This window comes from Arachis ipaensis, chromosome B08, assembly GCF_000816755.2.
Source record: "Arachis ipaensis cultivar K30076 chromosome B08, Araip1.1, whole genome shotgun sequence".
Taxonomy (NCBI): Eukaryota; Viridiplantae; Streptophyta; class Magnoliopsida; order Fabales; family Fabaceae; genus Arachis; species Arachis ipaensis.
In genome coordinates, this window is record NC_029792.2 from 92,747,437 (window position 1) to 92,755,719 (window position 8,283).

At 35.0% G+C, this 8,283-nt stretch overlaps 1 long non-coding RNA gene and 1 pseudogene across 1 annotated transcript; both read right to left on the minus strand.

The window, feature by feature from the left end:
• LOC107614230 lies at nt 454-3,007 on the minus strand (annotated as a pseudogene).
• On the minus strand, nt 7,603-8,105 carry LOC110265969. The gene is made up of 2 exons (XR_002352688.1): nt 7,898-8,105; nt 7,603-7,693 (listed from the first exon to the last, which is right to left on the minus strand). It is a non-coding gene; the product is annotated as an uncharacterized LOC110265969 (long non-coding RNA).

Genomic DNA, 8,283 nt, shown 5'->3' on the forward strand with positions numbered 1-8,283 from the left:
AATACAGCATGCATTGCTCAACTTAAAGGCGGATACATCAAAGGTGATAGAACAAAACATATTTCTCCCAAATTCTTCTTCACTCATGACCTTCAAAATCAAGGGACAATTGATGTCCAACAGATCCGTTCAAGTGACAATCTGGCAGATTTATTTACAAAGTCACTCCCAAAATCCTCCTTTGAAAGATTGGTACATGAGGTTGGGATGCGCCGATTTCGAGACATTAAATGATGTCGGCAAGAGGGGGAGACTGTACTCTTTTTTCCTTGGTCAGGTTTTTTCCCATTGGGTTTTTCTTGACAAGGTTTTTAATGAGGCAGTCCCCATTACAAAGGATATTGTACTCTTTTTCCTTCACTAAAGTTTTTTTCATTAGGTTTTCCTTTAGTAAGATTTTAACGAGGTATAATCCTAAATGTTCATCCAAGAGGGAATGTCACCATTATTAACACATGAATAATGTTCTTTTTTTTCCCTTCGAAATAGAAATATGAAGTATCAACAATATTCTAATAGCAGCTATTTCAAACAAATTTTTCCTCCAGTCCCAACACAAATTGACCCTTGCCATACAATCTTATAAGTAAGCCCAAAGAGCCCAACAAGCAGCTGGATAGAGACGACCCAAAAAAATCCCGTTACACAAAAAGAAAAGCCGCCTAAGCTAAACCTCTACCAAGCCTTGCAGATGTAACAGTGCTATCAACCTGCTTCCTGACACCACACATCCACAACACGTGTTGATGAACTATACATCTCTGTATATCTACAATCTGTAGACTAGAGTGACCCTATCTTAATTCAATTATACATAAATATACACAAACAAATCATCCAAATCCAATGATCCAATTATTCAAACAGCATCAGATACACAGTTTCACAGAATCACATTATCACAATAATTAATCAATTATTCAAATTCTTATTTCTAAATTGATAAAATCAATTCTCACTGGAGAGTGGAGAGGCGAGAACGAGAGAGAGAGAGACGCAGAGGCAGAGCGGCAGAGACGACGGAGTGGCAAGAGGCGAGTGGCGAGACTGCGAGAGGCGATGACCGAGCAACGAGCCAAGCAGCCAGCGACGAGTCAGCGAAGCAAGCGAGCAGGGCAGGTCAGGTCAGGAGACACCGGGACAGCAAGCCAGCGACAAGCCAACGGCGTCGACGATTCTGCGACAGTGACGCGGATTGCGGACAGATCAGGAGGTGCCGAGGTGGGTGGCGAGCTGTGCAGTTAGCCAGTTACTCGAGGCCGCGAGGGGGAGAACTGGAGAAGAAGGGTTACGCGAGGGGGAGAAAGATAGCAGAGACAAAAACTTAGACAGGAGAGAAGGAGAAGGTTACGGCTTAGGGATTTCAATTTTGGGAGTGGGGTCAAAATTATTTTGGGAGTGGGGGCAACTAAATTTTTTACTGAGAAGTACTCAGTAATTTTTCAAATTCTACAACTGGAAGCTATGAATCCATCCGTCCAGCAATCTTGTATTCAACCACAACTGGAAGCTCATTTGAAAGACTGATGGTAACTTGGTTAGACAATGGTGCTGCCTTTGTGAAAGAGTTCATGTACCGCAATGCAAATGTCAAGGACACAGGCTCATTCATCTCTACAGTAGTGGCTTCTTCAGGCTGCAATATCAATCAGTATGTATTTCAAATTATACGAGAACTAAATTGTACAAACAATAAAGTTATGATTAAAAAAGAACAAATAAATCTCTGTTACCTTGTTCACAGAAGAGTTATGCCTGCAGACAATGTTTGCAGTTCCAATATCATCTTTTGTGGAAAACTTTACACCTTCCTTAGTAACGGAAATGACAACTACAATATTTATCGCTCACTGAACAAATTGTTTCAGCTAAACTATTAACTTCCAAAAGAGAACCATAAAACCCCCGAAAATTCATAGCAAAGCAAATTACCAGTGTCACCAATACTGCAAATCCTAGCAAACTCGGTAGACGGCATTCTAACAATGGCATGGTACTCTGCCTCAGGAATTCCAAGGTGCTCACTGTCGATATCCATCAACTTCATCTCAAAATCAGAAATTTTATCTTGTGCTTCAGGACATAAACAGAAAAAAAAAAAAAGAATAGTCAGATTACAAATATTTTCAATATCCAAAACTTCATAATTCAGATCTTGAATCAAAATGTAATATTAACAGCTGCACTACCAGAAACAGATTCCAATACATGAAAGAAACACAGCTGAACACTATCTTGCTTGAAATTAAACACTAAAGCTTAATTCCTGCATATAAATTTTTACAATCCTAGAAATCCAATCACCAAACACTAAATTTTGTAGCAATTCATTAACAACTGAACTCATATCAACTACAGAATCAAGATCATGCCTCTCATCCCCTTGCAGAATACTAAACTTTCAAACACACAAAAAACAATGTAATAGGTCTTCCCTTTCCAGTACAGTTTTCTAGCAAGAAAGAATCCTAAGCGTCAATAAAAAGTTTAACGAATTAAAATAATACCATATCAAAATTAGCAACTAAAGATCAAACAGAAACAGGAAAATGAACCATGCAGATATAAAACCCTAGAAATAATCGGACAAAATTAAAATGAAAATTGAAATCAAGATTTCTTGGGAAAATGAATAGTACTTGGGCACTCGAATATGAAAGTGACGGTGTCGCTGCCGTCATCGCCCTTGACAGTGATGATGTCATTATTTCCGGCGCACCGTAGCATCTTGGCCATGTTGAGATTCATCCCCATCGAGATGTTGGGTCGCACCGTAGTGCTCGAACCCTTCGGACCGCAGTAGGACCGCCACGAGAGCAACGTGGCTCGAGTCCATGGCCTGGAGTGAGAACCCAGCCGCAGAGCAATCGAAGTTCGCATCGTTCACGAGCTCCCTGATTGCTTCTAGAACCTTCTTCAGCAAAGAGCCTTGCACCAAACGGAGTTCCAGCCAGCATCTTGAAAATGGGGGTGTTGCAGGTTTTCTTGCTTTCTTGCCTTTTAAGATTTTTTATTATGTCTGAACAGAATCAGTAATCTTTTAGCTGAATTGTTACTTTAGAATTATGCAAACATGATACACAATCAAAGATGCAATTCAAAATTCAAAGTGTTATAGAGACATATCACTGAATAATTAGAACAGTCCAATCAAATCAAATGCAAGTAATTCTTTAATTTTAGACCGAACAAATCAAAATCAATAAAAAATTATTATCCAAATTATCAACAATATCAACCTCAAAAATTAAAATAACATATTTAAAGTTTACTAACTAAAATTAATTTTAATTTAAAAATCTTAATTTTAAACTAAGTTAAATTTAAAAATTTAGGTTCAATTAAATTTAAACTAAATTCTAACAATAAAATTAAAATTAAAAAAAAAATTAAGTATTAAATTATAAATACATACCTTCTACTTAAGTAAACTTAACCATTTAATTCTTCAATTATCGAATTTGTTTTATATACATCGCTATAAGATGCACTTGAATACGATAAAAGAGGGAATGTAGGAGAAGAAGACATGACAGATTTTTGAGGACGTGATATTAAATTAAGATCTTCTTGTAACATTTTCACCACTCCTTTTATTGATGGTCTTTTTAATGGATCTATTTGAATACAACATAAGCCCACTAATAAAATCTTTTGTATTATAATTTCATCTTCTTTATCGAAAGCCAAACTCCTGTAATAAATAAAATCTTCATCTAGATCCTTATAAAGCCAATCAGGAAAGTAGGATTCACTGCCAGAGGAATGTTAGGGGGTCAGCAATTTTGGTGTTTTGTAACCATCAATTAGCCATCAATAGTATTTTTAATGGTGTGAGATTACATCTAATGGTGGGAGATCACTCACTTTTGTTTTGATGGTTAAGTGCTGGCCAGAAAACACAAAAGTTGCTGTCCCCTAGACTTTTCCTTCACTGCCATGAGATCCTCTAATATGTGGATCATCTTTTTCCTCCATCATTTCAAGAATTAACATTCCATAACCATACACATCTGACTTGTAAGAAATTCCACCATACGCTCGACTAAACATTTCTGGTGCAATATAACCCGGAGTTCCTCTTATGCTAAATGTTCGCCTACTACTTTTATCATTTTTGCATATTTTAGCTAATCCAAAATCTGCAATTTTTGGACAAAACTTTTCATCAAAAAGCACATTTTGAGGTTTGATATCAAGATGTAAAATTTTTGTATTACATCTTTCATGTAAGTAGTCTAATCCTTGAGTAATGCTACTTACAATATGATATAGTTCTTTCCAATCTAAAATAGAAAAGAGAGAACTGAGAGAGGAACGTCCCTGTTTATATTTATATCTCTCCAAAGAGCCATTGGACATAAATTCATAAATAAGAGCTTGTTTATTCATTTCGTAGCAAAATCCCCAAAGTGAAACAATGTTCACATGAGATGTTCTACTGATGATAACAACCTAATTTACGAATTCTTGCACACTTCCTTTTGACTCCTTAAGTATCTTCACTGCCACTTGACGACCATCATTTAAACTTCCTTTATATACAATACCATATCCTCCTGCTTCCAATTTTTCACAAAATGAATTTGTCATCTGTTTTACTTCTGCATAAGTATATCTTCTTACTAGTGTTATAGTACCATAACTTTCTATCAATCTATCAACTTGCTGATCAATAGAAGTTTTATTTTGTAATAAATGTTTCTTATAATAATAAACAATCACAACAAAGATGATTATAATAACACCAACACCCGCAATTGAAATACCTGCATGTAGACATTGAAGTAAAAAATAATTACAAAATAGAAATTTAGATTAAAATACTATTTAAGTATCATCTTATTAAATAATTAACTGTATATTATTTTATAAATTTTTAGAAAATAGGTAATAAATTAACTAATTTTACAAATCTACCAAAAAATATTAAATATATTATTTTAGATAAAATTTTAAAATATTTTAATTTAAAAGCATCATATTTAACAAAAAAAAAAAATACTAAATAAAGGAAGTTTTTCTCCAGAAAGGTACATCTTTATCCTAGTCTCTTAGTTATGAATTATTTAGAAAGCTTAGATATATATAGCAAACGTTAGGACCCAAATAGCACATCACTCATGACAACTACATATATTTTTAGTTTTATAATAGAACAAATTTTATTTTCCAATACTTTACACAGCCCAACTAACTCCATTAATAGAAGTGAGGTTTTTGATAAATTCGGCACACAATCTTTTGGCATCGAAAAACTCACTTCAAAATAATTGTTATGTAATTTATTTTAATGTTACATTCTATTGTTATAAGCTCATCATCCACATACAATTTTTTTAAATTACTACTTTTACAAGCAATCTCTTATTTGTATAAATTTATAAGTTTAACATTTTAATTTTGTTTTGTTTTTTATTTTTGTAAGTTTACCATTACTCAATATAAAAATAATAACGAGCGTACCTATAATGAAAGTAGAAGATAGCGAGGTTTTAGATGAGTGAGGCTGCTAAAGAAAAACATTCCCCGTTGTAATGACCATGATCTTTGTTGAAAATGGTGGAAGATTTTTCGATAAATTGTTGTTGGACACATCCAAAAACTTGAGTTGTTGTAGGCTTGTCAGGCTCTCTGGTATGGACCCATTCAATCTATTTTCACCAAGATACAATTGACATAGATCCATTAAATTTTTGAATGAAGGGGATATTAACCCCGTCAAATTCGAATTTGTTAAATTAACGGTTCTGATGTTGCCATTCTCATCACAAGTAATGAAATTCCAAGTTTCACAGGGATTGTTTCCTCTCCATGATTGCGCCAATAGATATGGATAATGAAATTCCTGAACAACTTGGAGTAGAGTAGTGACTCTGTGATCACAAGGTCCAGAATGATCTAAACAGAATTCATTAGAAGCAAGATTTACTTTTGGAGTCCGAACTTTATTAAATAAAGGAAGAGGACCCTGCAACCAGTTGTTTTCTAACGAAACTTGATAGATTTTATTGAGCAGTCCCAGAAAAGGTAAAACTACACCTGTTAACCTATTATTTGCAAGGAATAGATATTTCAAGTGTTTGCAATTAGATAGGTCTGGAATAGAACCCTCGAAGGAGTTCCCCTCAAGATTCACTTGAAACAATTGTGGCATAAATGAAAGAAATTGAATTGTATCCGACAACTTATTATCCTTGGGGTGGTTGAGTTTCAATCTAATTAGCTTGGTTAGTTTTGAAAAAGACTTAGGCAACACTTTTGTGAGGTTGTTTTCAGAGAGAGAAAAAGTTTGCAATACGGGAAAAGAATCAAAGATATCCGGCAAGGAGCCTATGAGGTTTGTATTCTCGAGTATGATGACAATAAGGCGTGAGTTGGTATTCAAGTTGGTGGGAAAGGTCAAGGGTGAGAGGTTGGTATTGTAACTCAAGTCAAGGAGCTCCAAATTTTCTAAACCATAGAAGCAATCGTGAGGAATAGAGGTGAAGTTGTTCTGGGACAAGTACAGAGATTGGAGGTAAGAGAGATTCAAAAAAGAAGGCAAATGACCACTGAAAGAGTTGTTTCCAAGATCAAGATAGCATAAATTAACGACATACTTGTTAATATCTGAAGGGATTGTTCTATTGAGCCGCCTTGAATTGAGCTGGATCTTTTCTAGATATCGAGAATTAGTGGCTGGAAAGTAACCACAAACCACACCAACCCATTCGCACATAACAGTATCATTGTCGAACCAATTAGAGAAAAGATTGTGTACGACTTCTTTAAACTTCAACAAGTACTTAGCTTCTTTATGACTAATTTCATTATCATTATTATTAGATAATACATGCGCACACATGATTAAAAAAAAAAAAAGGAAAGTTGCAAACATTTTGAGATGAGCCATCTATGCAATAATTTTGGGATTCACTCTGCCTTTTTTGTTCTCTCACTCTCTGTGATTTTTTTATTCTCTCGCAATGAAAGAGGAAGAATATTCCTCTCCTTTTATTATCGTTTAGTTTCCATATTAGAATAAACATGCGTTTAAATGTTAGCAGTTTGCTCGGCCTAAATAAACTATCATACAATCTTGTCCTTTCGATTATCAGACTTTACAAGGACACTTACAATAGAGCTAGTACTCACGAGCCCCAAGATTTACAAGCATAATGAAAATGAAGAAAATGGAGGTACCAACTTTTCTACAACTACTACTATTTAGAATTTTCCAAGTCCAAATCCTCGGCCTAAATAAAATATCATACAATCTTGTCCTTTCGATTATTAGACTTTACAAGGACACTTACAATAGAGGTAGTACTCACGAGCCCCAAGATTTACAAGCATAATGGAAATGAACAAAACGGAGGTACCAACTTTCTTACAACAACTACTATTTAGAATTTTCCAGGTCCAAATGCTCGACCTAAATAAATTATCATACAATCTTATCCTTTCTATTATCAGACTTTACAAGGACACTTACAATAGAGCTAGTACTCACAAGTCCCAAGATTTACAAGCATAGTGGATATGAAGAAAATGGAGGTACCAACTTTCCTATAACTACTACTATTTAGAATTTTCCAGGTCCAAATACTGTATAATATCTTCACCGCTTTTTTGAATGGTAGTGGTGTTGAATGGCAGTTTGGCACCGTACATATAATATGATTGAATCCTCACCTCTTCACGATTGAACCTATACATTCAAATTTTCACAAACAAACTACATCAATTCATTGACTACTTCTGAAAACTCACCTAGACTAAGGCATATTTTTATAAGAGAAATTTTAAAAAGTTGAAAAGTTTATATCAAGTTAAAGGGTTGAAATATTAAACAAACTAGTAGAATCATTGTTGCAAAACAAGTTCAGATCATATCATGTAAATAATAATATACCTGGGCATATACTTTGCACGTTTTGCTTCATCCCAAGCCAATGCTCAGCTTTCAAGAGGGCTCAACTTCCTTGCATGATCTTCAACCTTCTTCTCAAACACCTTGCAATAAGGATTCCATGATCCTTGATGACCCTCACCAGAATGAGATTCCATCCCACCATTTCGGGGCCTCATCGGAGTTGAAGCCCCAGAGTGAATTAGACTCCTAATTGCCGGAGTAGTGGCTCGAATTCGCGTACCGGTTCTTGAAGGCTCTTGGCTAGCAATTGGTGTCATCCCATTCTTAAACATGTGCCTCACCCTCACACAATTGACACAAGGACTACTGTGACCTGAACCATCTGCAAAATTCTTTTTATATAAATAAATTAAATAATGTCATTT